Raw genomic sequence first — 19,416 nt, 5'->3', positions numbered from 1 at the left:
TTGTGAATTGTGAAATAGTCTGGGTTATTAAAGTATACTCTTGCATATGCTATTTTCCTAGAAGGGGCCAAAAAATTGAGTGAGTCAACTTCAACTAGAAATTCACTGAATTGCCTTAGAAAAGGCCTTTCTTAGTAATTCAATGTTCCATTCACTAAATAGCTAATACATTAAAAGAAACCAAACTACAATAAAGTATTTTATATACTATCAAAGGAGATGAAATGTAAAAGAACTTCAATTTTTAAGAGGAAAAAAATGAATTTAAAGAACTTTTACCAACTTGGAACAGGATAAAAAAATACCTAAATCAGCTTATTTATAACTAAAATTATTCCAGCATGATTTGATTATATGATTTGACAAGGTTAATTTAGACTTCAGGGTTCAAAAATTTGTTTTGACACTTTAGGAAACGAAGATTATTTAATAAACAGTAAGTCATATAATACATTACACCAAACAAAGCATTCTGAACCACAGATAATCAACAGAACTGAAAAGGAGTTTGTTTGACTTAAAATCCAAAACGGTTCTGATTGTAGAATATTAAAAACTTTTACTGAGTTTTATTTATACTCTATTCTCTACAATTTTTTTGTGATATTTCTACTATTAACATTGTTTTGTTTAATTGCTGTTTTTTTTTTTAAGTTTTTATTTTGTTTACTTGTTTAATTAGTTCAAGTGAATATGCAGTAACTGATGGAAGCAGATGCAGCCATCCACAGTCAAGGACTGGGCCAAGCTCCTGGAGTTCTGCTGAAGAAAGGGAGGCTTGTAACAGCAGGGGTTTGTGAGTGGGAGTGGAGTGTCAAGGTCATAATGGGAAACGCACAGAAACAGCTGACCTTAACAAATAGGAACTCAGGGACTCTTGACCTAGAGTTAGGAAGCCTGCATGGGACCTACCTAGGCCCTCTGCATGTGGGTGACAGTGTTGTAGCTTGGTCTGTTTGTGAGGCTCCTAGCAGTGGGATTAGGATCCATCCTTGGCCCTTGAGCTGACTTTTGGGAACCTGCTCCTCCTCCTGCTGGGTTGCCTGCCCCTGCCTTGATTGAGGGGGAGGTGCTTGGTTCTGTCTAAACTTGATGTGCCATGCTTTGTTGACTCCCATGGAAGGCCTGTCCCTTTCTGAACTAAGACAGAGGAAGAGTGGACGGGGGGGGGGGGGGGGGGGGGGGGGGGGGGGATAACAGGAGGTGGTGGAAAGGAACAGGAGTAGAGGGGGGAAGGGAAACTGGTTGGTATGTAAAATGAATGAAAAAAATTAATAATAAATAAACAAATAAAAATAGTTTGCAATGCATGCCTATCTGTATAAGAAAAACTATTACTCTGTGATAAAATTGTCATTAGCATATATTATTTTCATTTTTATTTGTAAATTACTTTTGCCATTTGCTTTTAACATGATCTATTTCCAAATTAAAATCTTGTAACTTCTCTATTTCCAGAAAAGTCTTAGTTTATTTCATACAACCTCCTAAATGTTGATAAACTTTCAAATACTGTGATGAGATTTCAATTGCCCAAGGTGAATATAGTGCCTAGCACAATATAGAATAAACAGTGTACTTGGATTTGCAAATAAATTATTAAGATTCCCATCATATAATACACAATACAAATCTTTTGTCTTTTCTATCTATTGGAGCTATTGCTTTTAATTACTTAAAAATTGATTGTTGAATTTCAATGATACTATTAAAACTCTTATAGACATTTTAATTTTATAAAGATGATTCTCTCACTCATTATCCATTATGTCAGCAATTAGATAAAAGTAGAAAAGAACACTTTAAATAGATATTATGGGATACTCCATTGACAATTGCATATGAAGGAGTAGAATGATATTCTTATTCAGATAAATTAATAAGTACAACCATTTTGTAACCTGTTTTACTTGGGTAGAGCTAATAAAAATTATGAATGCTAAGCACCAGGCATCTGTTGTATGGTATTTCAATCATACTTATTGGAATACCCTTGGAATGTTGGCATAAAGATTCTCAGAATTAGCTGGGTGGTAGTGATGCACGCCTTTAATCCCAGCACTCGAGAGGCAGAGGCAAGTGGATCTCTGTGAGTTCAAGTCCAGCCTGGGCTACAGAGTGAGTTCCAAGAAAGGCGCAAAGCTACACAGAAAAACCCTGTCTCAAAAAAAAAAAAAAAAAAAAAAAAGATTCTCAGAATCAGTTTTTCAGAATTATTTTTAGAGCCCTCAGCAGGACAAAATTAACAAGACAATATTTATAATGTATTATATTCACAGTATATAGTTATACTATTTCATATATGTATTATGTCTGAGGATCTAGTATAATGACAGAACACTTGCCTAGCATACTTAAGGCTGTAGATTGCCCCACCAGTGCCCCCAAACAATATCAAAACATATTTATTCATGATCGCAGAAATATTGATAGAATAAAATCCTACTTAGTTTCACCTGCTATTACAGAACATGCATGCATAATTAAATATAAAATCATTTGTAGTAATGCAATATTGAAATACTAAGATGAAAATGAATGTAAATGGCAAAAAACATAGATATTCTTTAGTAAAAACTCTGTAGTATACTCATTTCCAGAATTTCAGAGATATTTTAGGCATTATATGATTCTAAAGTTTTAAAGACTGTACTTTGCTCATCATGTTTTGTGTGCAAAATTTGAATGTACACATTTTCATCCTACCAAATAATTGGCCAACAATACAGCTACTCTTAGCTCCGTACATATCACATAATCTCAGTTGTATGTTTGATGACTCTGCCTTGTGTCTTAGTTACTTATGTTGTATCTATAAAACATCTGACAAAAGCTAATTCAGGAAAGAAGTGCTTCTTTTGGGCCAGAGTTTGAGGGTACAATATAGCATGGCAGGAAAGGCAGGGCAGCGGAAACTGAGAAAGCGGCTCAAACAGTCAGGAATCAGAAGGGTCAGATGCTACCCTCAGCTTGGATTCTCCTTTCTCTCCATGGACAGCACAGACCATGGGAGAGGGTGGCTCACACAAAGAGTGAGCTAGGCCACTTCCGTTAACCAGTCTAGGTAAACCCTCCAGATATGTACAGAGGCTAACCAAATTTACAAGACCCTTTACAGGCATGGTCAGAATCTCATCTCCCTGTCAAGCAGACAATCTAGCATGACACCTTGGCTCACTTTGATCATCACTTATCACATTTTATGTTGCCTGATCTCCCCAAGTTGAGTCACCTCTTCAGAAACCCTTGGTCTTCCACTCCTTACAAATGAAGAGCGTGCTGTGTGCTTGCTTCTAAGCACTTTTCACAGAATCACTTCAACACCCACCAAAACATGAACTCTGACTACATTCCCTTTCACATTCAAGTTTCAGGTATCCAGTGAATATCACATACTCCAAGTACTTCATGTGATCCCTGAATAAAAGTGAGTGTTTTTTTTTTGTTTTTGTTTTTGTTTTTGTTTTTGTTTTTGTTTTTGTTTTTTTTTTTTTGTTTTGTTTTTTTTCCAGAAATAGCTTTTTGGAGACAATGGAAATAAAAAAAAGTTGGCTAAGGATGAGACTAATGATGATTTTTTTCATACTTTTCTTACAAAGATTACAAGAAGGGTTATAGTAATTTTAAATATCAGTAATGAAAATTTTCAAGAAAGAAATTTGCCTACAACCATATACAGACCAAATTAAAGAAGAATCCACATCAATCTCTGCCCAATTTTTGCTTTTAATCAATAGGACAAATAGTACTTAAGACATAAAATATACATTTCTAACTTCAATAATTGTTACTTGTATGTCTTTGATCTTTACTAAGCACTGATATGGGGAGCATATAAATTTGTCTGTATAAATCCTCATACATTTGATAAATCAGAGATCATGAGTATACTTTAAAAAGCTGGAGGTTGTTTTTGTACTCTTTAACTGATTATTTCAGAAGCAGTTATGACATCTGCAAGAATATAATTTTAAAGTGACAAGACCTATGCACACACATGTGCATATAATACACTAACACACACAGATACATAGATATATATACATATATATGTGTGTATGTATATATATATATATATATATATACATAATTGACATGCCAGATAATTATTATACTCTAAGTTACAGTAGGGCTGATGTTAGAAATATGCTATGTCTTAATATTATCAAAATTATTAAAGAATTGCAATGTTATGTTACTGAGATATTATTCACTTCCCTTACTACATGTGTTACATATAACTGAATTCAATTCTTGTGTATTCAAAAAAGATTTTTCCTTAACATGGCTATTGCTAGAGTCTAATAATGACATAAAGGTAAAGAATCATGTCTACTTTGAAAATTATAAATCTTATGTGTTAAATATAAACAGAAATATTTAATGAAAATCATTTTGTGCTGTGTTCTTAAGTTTCCATTAGTTTTTTTTTTTCTGATTTCCTACCTCAACTCCACCTCCCCTTTTCCTCTCTCTCTCAGTTTCTGTCTCACACATAGAGAACAAACACATGATTATATATGCTTTCATGTTAGACATTTAGGGATAAGATAATTAAAGAATATTCTACATTAAATATATTAGTTTCCTTAGTCTTCATTGCATTGAACTGAATTCACATATTTCTCAACATGTGAATTGAGTGTCACTTTCGTTCTTATACAATTGCCATGTACATATATTTATTTTAATTCAGGAAGTCTGTTCATCGATATCACTCCTATTAGCTTTTCCTTCACTTGATCATTATTGATCTGTTATAATGCATTGTTCTTTCTGACACAGATTGTCTTACATTTATTACCATCAAGCTATATCTGTTGTTCTTCATAATATTTTGTTTTGGAATTTAGTGTAGAGAATAACATGCAATCTACATGAGAACTTGTAAGACAGCTACTTATATTCCTGTAATATACCTGAAGTAATATTTGTATGATTTTTTCCTCACAGTGATTATTAAGAGTGAGAGAAAAAATAATCACCAAGTGCCATTTAGACTGGTAATGAAATTACCAAATTGCTAATGAAAACAGGAAATCAGATCTAGAAACGCTCAAGCAAAATAACATAAAAATGTGAAGAAAGGGTAACTGAATATTAATTATGTTGATCATGGTTCATATATGTGGACGTACATTATCTATAATTATGATTTAAAGTATAATTGAAATATGAATCATATATTTAAATTAATTTATTTTCTTATGATTTCTCATATTAAATTTGTTAATTGACATTGTAATCTGTCAACTAGAAGTGAAGTTTCACAAAATGTTTACTGAGGAATATTGTTTCAACCAAAATAATATCCATACTGCTCACATAAATTAACCATTTAAGAAAATTAGAGTGTCAAGCCGGGCAGTGGTGGTGCACACCTTTAATCCCAGCACTCGGGAGGCAGAGGGAGGCAGATCTCTGTGAGTTCCAGGCCAGCCTGTGCTACCAAGTGAGTTCCAGGAAAGGCGCAAAGCTACACAGAGAATCCCTGTCTCAAAAAACCAAAATAAATAAATAAATAAATAAATGAAAATTAGAGTGTCAACAGGTACAAAAAGGCATATTTCCATATATGTAAATGTAAAAATTGCAATTTCCTTATATTATATAGCTACAAAAAAATTCTTTCAAGCTACAGCTTCTACACTAAAAATTAATTTGAAGCTCTTGCCAATAACAGGATACCAGATGTTTGTTTAGAAGTGCTTGGGTATTTTAGGATATCAAGGCTTTACTAAATACTGCCAGAGAGAGATAATTATAAAATAACTACTTCTATGAATCAAGGGAATGTTTTCAATATATTTAGATTAGGGACTACTCTGTTTAGGCCATTATACTAATACAAAAGAGATGAGCATAAATTCTAATCAGAGTTAAATAAAATTTGTCACTAGCTACTTTGAAGAAACTCTGTTGTTGGTATTTTACTTTTTTTTTTTTTTTGAGGTGCCCGTTACCCAGCTCCCAAATAATTGCACACTGAGGCTTATTCTTAATTATGAATGCCCAGCCTTAACTTGGCTTAGTTTCTAGTCAGCTTTACTTATCTTAAATTATCCCATCTACCTTTTTCTCTGGGCTTTTCTTGTTCTCTTCCATAAATTTTACTTTTACTCCATGGCTCAATGTGTGGCTGGGTGGCTGTTCCCTGGAATCCTCCTCCTTCTCTGGCTACAAGATCTTCAATCCCTCCCCTGCACCAGTTTTCTCCTTCTAAATATACTCTCTGCCTGTCAGCCCCACCTATCCTTTCTCCTGCTTTGCTATTGGCCAGTTCTTTATTAGACCGTCAGGTATTTTACACAGCTTCCCAGAGTTAAACAAATGCAACATGAACAAATGTAACACACCTTAAAATATTCTACTGCATAAACCAATGGATATCAGGAAACAACTATAAAAGTAAGCATTTATATAATCTTAGAAATATCTGTGTAAACAACAATACAGTGTAACCCTAAGATAAGACTTCAAGAAGTTGGTGAAAGCCGGGCGGTGGTGGCACAAGCCTTTAATCCCAGCACTCGGGAGGCAGAGCCAGGCGGATCTCTGTGAGTTCGAGGCCAGCCTGGACTACCAAGTGAGTCCCAGGAAAGGTACAAAGCTACACAGAGAAACCCTGTCTCGAAAAACCAAAAAAAAAAAAAAAAAAAAAAAAGAAGTTGGTGAATCTCAGACATATTTCAGCCTTCAATAGGTATATCAGGCATGGGAAGTAGACTTAGAGGCGGATTAGAATTTTTAAAATTTGTAATGACAATAAAAGAGACAACATTAAATATGAATAAATAAATAAATAAACAGACATGATTGCCAGAAAACATAAAATGATAGGCAAATCATCCGCCTATTCTGACCTGCATAATTTACCAAGAACATATTGACCCTTAAAATGTAAGAGACTCTAAGTAACTGGTCAACTTGAGTGTAAATGAACAAGAAACACAAGCCAAGTAAACTGAAAATGCCTGGAATATTGACCCAGGAAATTGAACATGTGAATGATCCTAGGAAACACCTTCTTTGAGTATTTATTTGTTGACATATAAGTGGAGACTCAATAAGTTTTGTTATAGTATATTTACACTACTTACATTGTTTTTGCTGTGTATGTGTGTGCCTGACATACATAAATGTACCATGTGTTTGCAGGTACCTTCAGAAGCCAAAAGAGCATGTGAGATCCCATGAGCTTGAGATACATGTGGTTATGAGTTTTGGGAACCTAACTAGGTCTTTTTGAAGAACAATAAATATTCCTAATCATTGATTCAACTCTCCAGCCCATGTTTATTCTTTTTTTAAAAAAATTTAAAAGTATTTTTTCCATTTTATATACAAAACACAATTCCCCCTCCTGCTCACCCCCCCACCTTCACCCCATCCTACCCCATATTGCTCCTCAGAGAGGGTAAGGCCTCCCATGGAGAGTCAAAAAAAGCTTGGCATATCAAGTAGAGGCAGGACCAAATCCCTGTTCCCTGTGTCGAGGCTGAGCAAGGTATCCCTCCATAGGGATGGGCTCTAAAAGCCAATTCATGCACTAGGGATAAATCCTGGACCCACTGCCAGTGGCTCCACATATTCTTCAAGCCACATAATTTTCATTTGCATTCAGAGGACCTAGTTCCAATCCAGGCATGTTCCCCAGCTGTGAGTCCAGTGTCAGTGAGCTCCAACTAGCTCAGGTCAGCTGTCTTTGTGGGTTTCCCCATCATGTTATTGACCCCTTTGCACATATAATCCCTCCTCCCTCTCTTAGACCAGACTCTAGGAACTCTACCCAGTGCTTAGCTGTGGATCTCTGCATCTGCTTCCATCAGTTACTGGATGAACGTTCTATGATGACAATTAGGGGTTGATTACATTGATCTGATTACAAAGGAAATACCAGTTCAGGAATCCTCTCTGCTATTGCTTGGAGTTTTAGCTGGGGTCATCCTTGTGGGTTCCTGGGAATTTCCTAAGCACCAGGTTTCTCCCTAACCCAATAATGGCTCCCTCTATCAAGATATCTCTTTCATTGCTCTCCATTTCTGTCCTTCCCCAACTCGACCATCATGTTCCCTCATGTTCACTTCCCATCTCCCCTTACGTCCTCCCCCTCCGTCGCCAGGATTCCAATTTACTCAGATCTTATCTATTTCTTCTCCTAGGGGAATCCATGCATGTCTCTTTTAGAGTTCTTGTTGCTACCTAGCTTCTCTGGGGTTGTGGATTGTAGCCTGGTTATCTTTTGCTTTACATCTAATATCTACTTATGAGTGAGTACATACCCTGTTTTTCTTTTTGGGTTTGGGTTACATCACTCAGGATGATTTTTCTAATCCCATCCATTTGCCTGCAAACCTCATGATGTTGTTGTTTTTCTCTGATGAGTAGTACTCCATTGTGTATATGTACCACATTTTCTTTATCCATTCTTCGTTTGATGAGCATCTAAGTTGTTCTTATAACTGCATTGTCAAGCAAAGTAGCACAATGTATACAATAACTAAATGTGTCTTGGTAATTGCTTTCAAATTTGAAGCTGTGAGGGTAGTTATCATGTCAAACTTCCTCTGTACATTAATTACATCAAAACCGTGACTATCTATTTGGATAGTTTTAATTTTCCACTTCTCTATCTCTGTTGAGGAATGAAATCCATATCTACTGTTTATTATTTTTTTTTTAGAAATGAACAAGCAAAACTGTTACATGTGTAAAATAGTCAATATATTCTATCCTCTTCCTTTTAAATACTGAAAGACAGAATAAAATAAAATCATATTCCCACCATAAAAAGCCTGTAAGCCTCACTGAAATTTTTAATAAACAATCATGGTCTTAAAAGAGAGAGTGTTTTCTCTAGGCTAAACCAAATATCCTTATTCAATACAGTCTATAAAATAATACTTTATGGTATGGATTGTCTTTATACAATTATGACTTTTTTTGTGCCCTTTATTCATCAATAAACAGTGACAAATATAATATAATAAAAGTAAGATGCCCCCCTGCCGATATCTTACCAGTTATATCAGAAGATGGAGTCATCTGACCAATCAGAAGCTCTGTGATATAATTAAAATGGCCATTTTTAGCAGCAATAGGCAGGAGAGTGAAAATGATATAGAGATATTTAAATAACATTTTCCCCAAATGATCCATTTTAAGCATTGAAGTTTTCTAATAATAGTGTCCGTTTTCACACTGTGCCTCTCTGTGGCTTCTAAAGGCCATCATCAACAAAAAAACTTCAAGTGCTACGGAATAAGACCTAGGGTTCTGCTTCATTTTCATTTCTAGAATACATAAACAGAAAACTTAATCTGTAATCTTCATACTTGTAGCTGTGCCAAATATTATTAAAATTAAAGTATCTTTTGGATTAGTCCTAACATTATAGGCTTCTCATTGGTTACAGTGAGGTAGATACTGAATTATATTTTGAGATATAGCTCATGACAAATTGATGAAATAGATCCAATAAGCTAGCAGTCAGTTTTTAAAAACTGAATATATTGAGCATGCTAACTGAACACTATAATTTATTTTTATTTTTGTTAACATGAGAGTAAAGGTTGTTCATAGTGTTTTCCCAAAACAGTCAATGCAGACATCCATCTCATATTTTTGGCACTCATTTTAAATCATGCTCAATAACAACATGTTTAAATTGAAGGCAAGCTGTCATAAAGCAGGCTGAAGGTTGGAAGAGTTGGCAATTAAAAGTCTTCAGTACAGTTACCAATGTGATCATTCAGAAATTATAAATCATTAATCCTAAAATAAACCACCTGCTGGTGACACTCTAACCCAGCCTAAAGATGTCCAGTGTGCACAACTGTTAATCTCAGGTTGAAAGTGCTATATTAATTTCATAAATAAAAATATAAGAAGTTTTCTTTTTTCGAGTATTGCAAAAGCCACATTTAAAGTGCTATGGTTTCATCATACTGAGACTGTACTTCCTTCTCCTTTACGTTCTACTGGGCAATAGAATGAATAGAATGAATAACTCACTGTTAAATGGGGCAACAAATAACTTTGCTATTTCATGCATATTTATTTAAATGCATATTTATTATCACAAGTGGATAATAAAAGAACATTATGAACCACAGAATTTTAGTTGGATATATAAATTGTTCAGTCATATGTGTAGATTAATGGGTTTTAATTAATATGGATCTCAACCTTTTTTCTATATATTTGTGTATATACATGTGTCCAGAGAGGCCAGATGTTCACCATGGTTGTTCTTCATCATGAGCCATCTATTCCTCATTTATGAGACCATATCTCTAGCTGGGGCCTGCAGCTCAAGGGCTAGTCTAGGCAGGTTTGCTAGTAAAACCTTGCAATTCACCTGGCTGAACATCCCCAGTTCTGGGATTAAAACAATGCAACACCAGTCCTATTTTTTATATAGGTGTTGGTGATTGGCCTTAGACAAACACTTTACTGTTTGAGTCATTTTCCTAGCCCCTTAGTCTGTATTTTTATAGCAAAATATCTTATCTCAATTATATTGATGCTTTTTAAGTCAATTAAAATTCGTTGTGTACCCGTGTCTTTTTTGTGATGTTTAGGTTTTGTATCTATTATAAAAAATGCATTATTGCATTTTCATTATGAAATGATTAAAAGCTCCAGGGTGGAAATTAGAAATGTACAAATCATTAAAGAATAGAGGAACAAATTTTCTTGCTCATGATACTTTATGAGCAATGTCTAATTCTACAATCTCAGATTTCAGGCTAGCCTTTTGCTCTTCAAGAATACAGAAGGCTAATGCCATTGTTATGAAAGTTAAGGCCACTGGCTGTGTTAGACTCTCACATGCGAGGCTAAGGCTAACCTTCGGCACCTAACAGCGTTTCTATAACTAAGTTTTATTCCTGAGAATCAGAGAACTTCTGCCATCTTTCAAGGCCTCATATGTGAAATACAAAATCTCAGAACTGTAGGAACATATTTTTGACAAATAAGAAGCAAGAATCCTGAAAAAAATGATATCAATGTCTTTATCTAGAATTTATAATGACTGAATAACGTACAATCTCGTTATGTAGCAACTCAACTCATACATAAACTCCCTCTTCTTCCATTCATGTGATAATTTCTTAGTACTTCATGTTTCTCCCTGACATGGAGTGAACAAGAGTACTTCTACATGTGCAAATATTGAGGACTAAGGATACTAAATCTAGACTTCATTTTTTTTCAGTTTTTCATAGTTTAGACTCTGACAGGGTAACTAACAGTACTTTTGTAAAATACAGGCTCATGGCATGTCCCAATTAACACAATATTTTTATGGACATTTTGGATTTCAGATACAATGTAAAGGTATTTGAAGAAAATATAGTATGTCGTCTCTTGGTATAATAGGATTACATAGGTTTTTGAGCTATGTGATAAGGCTACTGTGAAATCTGTGATTACTTTCAAGCAAACATTGACTCTAATGATAACTAGCCTCAGTTCCTATCATAGTCATACATTTTCGTTATAGTTTCTAATGACCTGGTTGCATCCAATTCATCTCCTATCTTTCTTGTTCTAATTTTTTTTTCATATGTGTGTTTGGTTCATTGTTTGATTATGACTTCTCAAAGTCCACATTTTAAAAGCTTACCAACAAAAGGGTTAGTTTTGACAGTAGCTATGGACCAATAATAGATGGGAATTTTTCAGGGTTCCTGGGGTGAAGCAGCTATCATGGAATGAACTATGGCATATCACATGCCATGTTTCTGCCTTTTTTTTTTCTCCCACTTATGCTCTATATGATGTTCTGTCATCAGCTGCCCTAACCAGAATAATATGACTAGATGAGTCTCAATACATGTAAGAAAATGACTGCTGTGGGATGTTCTGTATGTCAAATGTGTTGCTCTGATTGGTTAGTAAATAAAACACTGATTGGCCAGTAGCCAGGCAGGAAGGATAGGCGGGACAAGCAGAGAAGAGAATTCTGGGAAGTGGAAGGCTGAGTCAGAGAGACACTGCCAGCCGCCACCATGACAAGCCGCATGTGAAGATCCTGGTAAGCCACAAGCCACATGGCAAGGTATAGATTAATGGAAATGGATTAATTTAAGCTGTAAGAACAGTTAGCAAGAAGCCTGCCACGGCCATACAGTTTGTAACCAATATAAGTCTCTGTGTTTATTTGGTTGGGTCTGAGTGGCTGTGGGACTGGCGGGTGTCAGAGATTTGACCTGACTGTGGGCCAGTCAGGAAAACTCTAGCTACAAATGGCGCCCAACGTGTTGGCAAGAGTTTCCACCTAAACCTGAGTAAAAAGATTCTAAAACGAAGCTAAAAACAGCTCCTAGTTGTCTCTTTCAAGCTAGCGGCAGCCTGCATGTTTGAGCTACTATGGCGGGTTCCTGCATGCTAGACCTGCAGTATGGCGGGAATGAGGCCTCTGCAAGTGGCACATTAAACTGTGTGGTGAATTTAGCCTTTGCTAGTACAAAAAAAAAAAAAAAAAAAAAAAAAGAAAAACAAGAAAAACAGAGGTTTCTGGGCTACACGCTGCTTTGATAGAAGCATAGACCCACTATTTCTGAGAGCTGATGGCTCCCAGAGCTGGCGGAAAACGTACCACCGCCATGTTGGGAAGCTAAAGTGGGTGGAGCCAGGAGCCATAGCGCCAGCACCCTTTCAGGCTTAGAAGGCTACAGTTTAAAGCAATAGGCTCAAGCTAATATAAAAAAAATAAGCCACGTAAAGATGGCTACCACACAGAGAATCTGGATTATGTTCTCTTTGATATTCATAACTGAAGAAAAACCTTTGATTACAAAAGCTGTTGAGTTATGCCAAAATGTATATTTTAAAGGTACCTTGACTTCAAAATTTGGATATAAGGATATGTTGCTTTGGAAAGGAGGCTCTGCTTTTGTTTCCACAGAAAGCCAGAGGCTATGGATTTGTTCCAGATTAAGATACATCAGGTTTGACCAGCCAAGACCACCTGAAAGGTCTCCGATGACACCATGGCCCAGATGATCCAACATCCAGAACCGTTTCAAGGCAACTGGCTCAGACGATACACCCTCATGGACTACTCCATAATCCTAAAATATTCTTTGTGTCCCCATAAGATACAGCGCCCCCTCCAGCAGGAAGTAGTAAGAGAAGCTACGCCCAAATTCCCAAATATACCAAGCTGACTTTGGAGATGTGTAAAGGTTAAAACCTTCCTTTTTAAGAAAAGAAAAGGAGAAGTGCTGTGGGATGTTCTGTATGTCAAATGTGTTGCTCTGATTGGTTAGTAAATAAAACACTGATTGGCCAGTAGCCAGGCAGGAAGGATAGGCGGGACAAGCAGAGAAGAGAATTCTGGGAAGTGGAAGGCTGAGTCAGAGAGACACTGCCAGCCGCCACCATGACAAGCCGCATGTGAAGATCCTGGTAAGCCACAAGCCACATGGCAAGGTATAGATTAATGGAAATGGATTAATTTAAGCTGTAAGAACAGTTAGCAAGAAGCCTGCCACGGCCATACAGTTTGTAACCAATATAAGTCTGTGTTTATTTGGTTGGGTCTGAGTGGCTATGGGACTGGCGGGTGTCAGAGATTTGACCTGACTGTGGGCCAGTCAGGAGAACTCTAGCTACAAATGACCTCTTTACTTTTTAAGAATCTTTATTTTTCATGAGTGAAGCTATCTGACATCATATATAATTCTATACCCAAATCCTTCCTTTATTGATAGTATTATCATATTCAGACACTTACCATGATTCAGTCATTAAAAATTTCTTCCATCTATATGGATCAACAGTTTCTACTGTTATTACTGTTCTGAAAAGCAGTCATGTCCATATGCTTTGGTTAGTTTAAGGGGCATACCTTAGTCTTCTCTCTGAACAACCTGTGCTCTTTTCTAACTGTATTCTGATTATAATGGCCTCCTGTATAAAATTCTCATCAATTTCCTAATATGTTCAATACCATCTCCTTAGTTAGCAAAGCTCTGCATATTCTATTTCCTCCCTTGAACTTGATCTTAAAAATTTCTGCTCAGTGTTCTGAGGTCCAAACCAAGCAAGGCTTTCTCCCTTCCTAGACATATTTAAACATACATTATGAATTCCTTCTCTATAACCCTCTGTCCTTTTGTCAATTTATCATCTATATTTAGTTTGTGAAGCTACTTTATTCACGTCTCCTCTAACCATGCTACATGAGCAAAATCCCATCATAAACCTCAAAATGGCCATACTCCCAAAGCAGTAATTCATAATTTTAGACAATTATTTGATTGTTATCAATCTTTCCAACTATGATTTAGCTATAAAGGGTCAGACCAAGCCATCCTTGACTTCTTTGAGACCTCCAAACCAACATTTAATATATTATGAGCAATTAGTGCCTACATTTGTTGGATACATTAAATGTTAAGAGATTGTTTTATATCTTTGGAGATTTAAGAGTTCATCTATTGACCATAGAATAGTATATATTGAGAACTAGGTTTAACATAGTTAGGTATTTGGTCCATAAAGATAACATATAGCTGGTAAAAATTCAACACAGTAAGGAAAAAAAATAAGTCATCCCAGGTTAGAAAATGTATGGGAAAGAAGAAATAAAACAGATGAAGGGGTAGACAAATGAGGTTATGAGGAATACAGGTATTATGAGATTCACTGAACAGCTATTGTACAACTGTGAAAGGCAATGTTATATCAGCAAATCTCATCATGATAGGATGCAAATTTCAAATAAATGTAAGTCGTGAGTGAAGAGAATGATTTAACCACTAGAAGCTTTGATAATTTTCATTGGTAGATCTGCTATTCAAAATCAAGTACCTTGAACATAAACATTGGCCTTTGGAGGAGAAACAGTTAACGTATCCTTTATCTCATTCTTTTAAGGATCTATTTTAAAAGTCAATTTGCACATTAACCTAATCAGTGGTTCTCCACCTGTGGGTCATAAACCCTTGGAGGTTGAATGACCTTTAAGCAAAGGTTGCATATCAGATATCCTTTGCAGTATGAATCTTAAAAGGTCTTATTAATAAAAACAAACATGGAGCCAAGCATAGGGGTGAACGCTGAATGATCAGAGAAACAGAACAATCCACATCCAACCTCACCTTGCCAGTTCCTCAGCTGATCCTGTTTCCTCAGACTGAAAGCCTCTGAGTCCTCATTCAAATGGATCTCAGCTGAACTGCTGCTAAAAGCTATAAGCTTAAAAAGGCTCTAGTTCCTGGTCCTCACACCTTATATACCTTTCTGCTTCCTGCCATCACTTCCTGGGATTAAAGGCATGTGTTACCATGCCTGACTGTTTCCAGTGTGGCGTTGAACTCACAGAGATCCAGACGGATCTCTTCCTTCTGGAATGCTAGGATTAAAGGTGTGTGCCACCACTGCCTGAACTGTTTAATATAGTGGCTGTTCTGTTCTCTGACCCCCAGATAAGTTTTTTGGTGTGCACAATATATCAACCACAATCCTTCATCTCAATTATTCACATTATGATTCATAACTGTAGTAAAATTACAGTTAAGAAGTAGCACCAAAAAAAAAATATGATTGGGGTCACCACAACATGAGGAACTGTATTAAAGTGTTGCAGCATTAGGAAGGTTGAGAACCACTGCTCTGAATGATTCCTACAGAAAGTGAATGATTACTAGGAGGGATATCCTATATCATAAGGCTTGTTTGGCCATATCAGGAAATGCTTGGAAACAGAGCCACAATGTTTTATGACTTCTCAAATGATTTCTGGAATCTCTGAGTCTACCATCATTAAGCCATGACAGGTTGAAGCATCACACATCTGGAAAGCATCTAATGCTCTTCCCTCACCCATGATTCATCCTGCCAGACCAATCTCCAAAAATGCTTCTTTAATAATAAGGACTATATGTGTTGTTTTATGTTGTCTTACACATTTAGAAGAAATATGTTCCTTTGATGATGGTGGAAATGTCCTGCCTTATCTCTGCTACCAGCATTGATCTGGAGTAAGCAAAATTTCATCCTCAGATGTTTTATCAGTTCCAAGTCTGTCTGGTGTTTGACTATGTGAGAAAATTTGAATTCTCCTCTCTTTCAACAATCTTAAGTTTTGCATTTTACAGCAATCTTCACTTTTTCCCCTATGATAATACGCACTTATTTTTAAACTTTTTGTATTTTCACATTTTAATGACTGGATAACCTTCTGATGATCCTTAGTATCAAACAAGGCATATTATAAGGCTGATAACACATGTCAGGTATGTGACATTCTACTTTCTTGAGGGCTAGTGAATCATTTAGGAATATCCAAAGATGTAAATGAAGAAAGCAAAAGCAATCCAAAAATTTAAGTTCCTGCCTAATATATTTTTATTTAAATATCAATATTAGACATAGAAATCCAGTACTGAGCCAAAAAGGAGTTAGTGCTGTGATTACCAAGTAATTGAATAAGAAATGTTTTTTTTTTTATTTAAATGTTGAGGAAGAAGCATTTGAATTTCCCAGCAAAGGATCACTTTGGGTCCTGAAAAATTAAATTGCATATTCTTATTTACAGCATTTTAGTACACTGCATAGTTGATGTGATGGGCTTGTAATATTTGCTTTGCCATGTAGACATGATGCCTGATTTTCTATGTATGGATTATTATCATAAGTTTTAGCAAATATATAACTTTGCATGAAAAATGCTAGTGTCCTTTCACTCCACATTCGAATTCAGATCTTTTATAAGAAGAATAAAGTGACTTTTCAAATTCTAGCATTCTAGAAATCAAAGGGGCTTTGTCCTGCCTTATCTCTGCTACCCAGAATATATGCACATTTCATATATATAGGCTTTTCAAGACAGAGTTTCTCTGTGTAGCCTTGTGCCTTTCCTTGAACTCATTCTGTAGCCCAGGTTGGCCTCAAACTCACAAAGATTCACCTGGTTTTGCCTCCCCAGTGCTGGGATTAAAGGCATGCACCACCACCATGTATAGCCACATTTCATATTTTTAAAGACTTTTTATTTTAAAAACTTTCTACACATTATGCATCTTTAAATAGCTCTACTTTGATTTGTTTTAAAGATGGAGGTTAGCAAACATGGATTTTGTATGTAGTTGACTAATAAATTGGTGCAGTTTCACATCTCATTATATTTATTAGGAAAACTTTATGAGAACAATAAACCCTAGTTCATCAAGGGAAATTAAAACTTATAGAAGATGTTAGGAAATAATAACCACTGGAAGATAGATGTGGAAGACAGCATCACAGAGAACGCATTCCCCTGGTACACCCTGTGATTCAGATTTGACATATATTAATTGACTCAATAGACTCCTATCACTTCTTGTTTCTTGCCATCTCTAAAAATGTCCTGCTCAAAATTATCATCTTCCATTTAAACCTCTGCAGGTATTAATTTTGGGAGTGCGGGGACTTATTAGAATGTCATGGGCAAATTTTACTTATTAATTTTGTCAATTCATTTTAAGTACAGCTGCAAAACAGCATTGCCACTTTAAAGAATTGCCTTCCCTCTCATAAGGCCAAGATATCCATGTTACAAATGAGTGTTAGCAACTAACTCTCACATTGAAGAGATATGATTGCAAATGGTTCATAACAAGGTAAATTAGATACAGTGAAGGGAACAAAATTAAGATTATTATGTGGTATACTGACACAGTCCAAAGCAGAAAAATGATATCTACCTTTGAAAAAGAAGAAACACATCCCATGGAGAGCTGGTATTAGGTAGCATTCTTTAAAACTAACCGCAGTATCCTTTGCTCCTTTAGGTCTTGTATCTTTTTTGCAGTCTTTTCAGTTTGGTTGTGTTCTGAACTTAAGGCTTGTTTGAAAAAAAAAAAAAAAAAACACTACATCAAAGTAATTTGATATCACTTCTGAGATTGGGTTGCAAAGTACTTTGTGCCTCTTTCTTCCTTGTTGTTCTGAGGGAAATCAGTTGCCTGTTATTTCTAGCTACCCAGGTAGGCTCTCAGATGAGAAAGAATCAGTGCTATTTCTGGACACAGAAGGTCCCGAGGGTGGCCAACTGCTAGTGAGTAAACTTTGAAGTGGAGCCTAGATGATGGCAGAAGATATGATCTGGTGCAGCTTTGTAAGAACCTCTGAACCAGGGCTCTCTGAAAGCATGTCTGGATTCTTATAGCTCAGACTGTGAGTTAATTTGACCTTTTTGTTTCAAATAGATCATAAGTTACCCTCTTCTAAAGCATATCATTCTGTTAAGACGGCAAGATGCTACGTGAGAGTTAAGTGATGACTGTTACATTTTGTTCATTGAGTATTTTTGAAAGTGAGTGTATATTCATAATCAATTACTTCTTTCAATAGACATAATAATAATAAAATTTTCTCTGACAATGAGCTATGCTGAACTTGAACTGCATCACTGTGTAAATGTCGTGCCAAGCAAGTGAGAGGTCTGGACTCCATGTCACTAGAACACTATAAAGAAGGACTTTGTAGCATGTAGTCCAAAAGATGCTATAGCAACATGCAGGCAGAGACAGAAGAGTCTTAGGAAGCTCATAGTAGGCACCTATAGCCTGACCTATAGAGAACAAAGAAAAAACTCAAACCCATTGAAAGATCATAAACACTAGAGATTCAACTCTGACTTCCACAGCCATACTATGCCATGTGTTCACTTCCATTCTAGCACATGGACTCTTCCCCCCACCCCGCCTCTCTCTCTCTCTCTCTCTCTCTCTCTCTCTCTCTCTCTCTATATATATATATATATATATATATATATATATATACACACATATATGTATATATACATATATATATAATCATGTATACATATGATTAAATGAACTGTATGTATATGATTTGAATTCAGTAACTTGAGTAATTATTTGAATTCCCACTTCATTTTAGCATTACATTGTAAGCTATAACAATCAGTCATTTAAGCTCACATCTCTTTCTATTCATCACCATAAAAATTACAATATCAACTTAAAATGTGAACAAAATCTTTGTAAATTGTTAGAGTAGAACATCTCCCTTTCCAGCAAGCGACCAACTGTTTTACCCTGCAATGATGCCAATGAACAATAAAAATTATCTGTGTGGCACTATAGCCCTAAGGGCACAGGAGTGACACACATATCTTGGTGGTACCCAACAGCTCTCTAATTGTACTTAAGATCCACTCAACAAGAGGGAAAACATAACTGTTACTGGAAAGCCAACCAAATATTTATGGCTAGTGAAGCAATGGATCTTGGAGGAGAAACCACAACTCAAGTTTGCTAAGTCAGCATAATTCCTAACTATATTCTAAATATTTTCCTTGTACCCACAAATAAGTATAGTCCTCACCCCTAATCAAATAAACTTCTCATAGCAGCAGAGACCATAACAAAAAAAATAACCTATCAAAATGCA

Source organism: Peromyscus eremicus, chromosome 12, assembly GCF_949786415.1.
Source record: "Peromyscus eremicus chromosome 12, PerEre_H2_v1, whole genome shotgun sequence".
Lineage (NCBI taxonomy): Eukaryota > Metazoa > Chordata > Mammalia > Rodentia > Cricetidae > Peromyscus > Peromyscus eremicus.
The sequence above is the reverse complement of the archived record's forward strand: the minus strand, read 5'-3'. Positions refer to the sequence as shown.